We start from the raw sequence: 1,049 nt of genomic DNA, 5'->3' as shown, positions 1-1,049 counted from the left end.
ACGTATGGGGGGTGGAGTGTATCTAGACACAGACTTAACTTTCAACAAAATCAGTGCAAATTGAACAATAGATCTGCATATAAAATTCAATATTATAACACTTCTTACAAAAAAAGAGAGAGAGAGAGAAAGTTAGAAACAAAATAAAGTCAGGATGGTGGAGTTTTAGATATAACACCAAAAGCAGAATCCATGAAAGAAAAAAAAAAAAAAAGGTATTATCAATACTAAAGGCCCCACTCTGTGCAAGATATTGTCAAGAGAATGGAAATGTAAGCCATGAACTGGTAGGAAATTTTTGTACAACACTAATCTAATAAATAACTTTTTCCAAATTCTATAAAGATCTCTAAATCTAAACATTAAGAAAATAAGTAGATGGATTAGAAACAGGAAACACCATCAATGACTAATCTGTAGAAAAAAAAGAAAAAGAAAGAAATGGGTTTATAATAGGTTGTTAGGTGCCATAAGTCAGTTCTCACTCATAGCGACCCTATGTACAACAGAACAAAACACTGTCCAGTCCTGTGCCTTCCTCACAATTGTTCAATTGTTCAGTTTTGAGTATTTTTAGTGTAATTCACTCAGAAGGCTATGGTCTTTGTTCTTCACAGTATAGACTAGTGAAATAGTATTAAGACTTAAAAAGTAAATCCATAAATCTATGGACTATTTTTCAACAGGAAAAAGCCATACAACTATTAGTCTCTTCTCATCTGGAGCAAAAGAGAAAGAAGAAAACATAAGACTCAGAGAAGGCACTAGTCTAAAGAACTAACAGTCTACATGAACCATGGCCTTCATCTACTTTGAGACACAGGAGAAGTAGATGAATCCAAGTTACCATTAATGACTTATGACTTTTATTATCAAGGCCACAATAGACAGATCTTGACAGAAAGAAAAAAAAATCTCAGAAAATCCAGATTTATTGGACCTCTGGTTTAGAGTAGAAGACTCCCTGAGACTGTCACACTGAGATAATCCAAAAACCTTGAACTGAAAGTACCTCTTGAGGTGATCTTTTTAGCTAAATGACAGATTGA

This window comes from Orycteropus afer, unplaced genomic scaffold, assembly GCF_000298275.1.
Source record: "Orycteropus afer afer isolate SDZICR_OR568_19922 unplaced genomic scaffold, OryAfe1.0 scaffold00801, whole genome shotgun sequence".
In the NCBI taxonomy this organism is placed as follows: Eukaryota; Metazoa; Chordata; class Mammalia; order Tubulidentata; family Orycteropodidae; genus Orycteropus; species Orycteropus afer.
Note: the sequence above shows the minus strand (reverse complement) of the source record.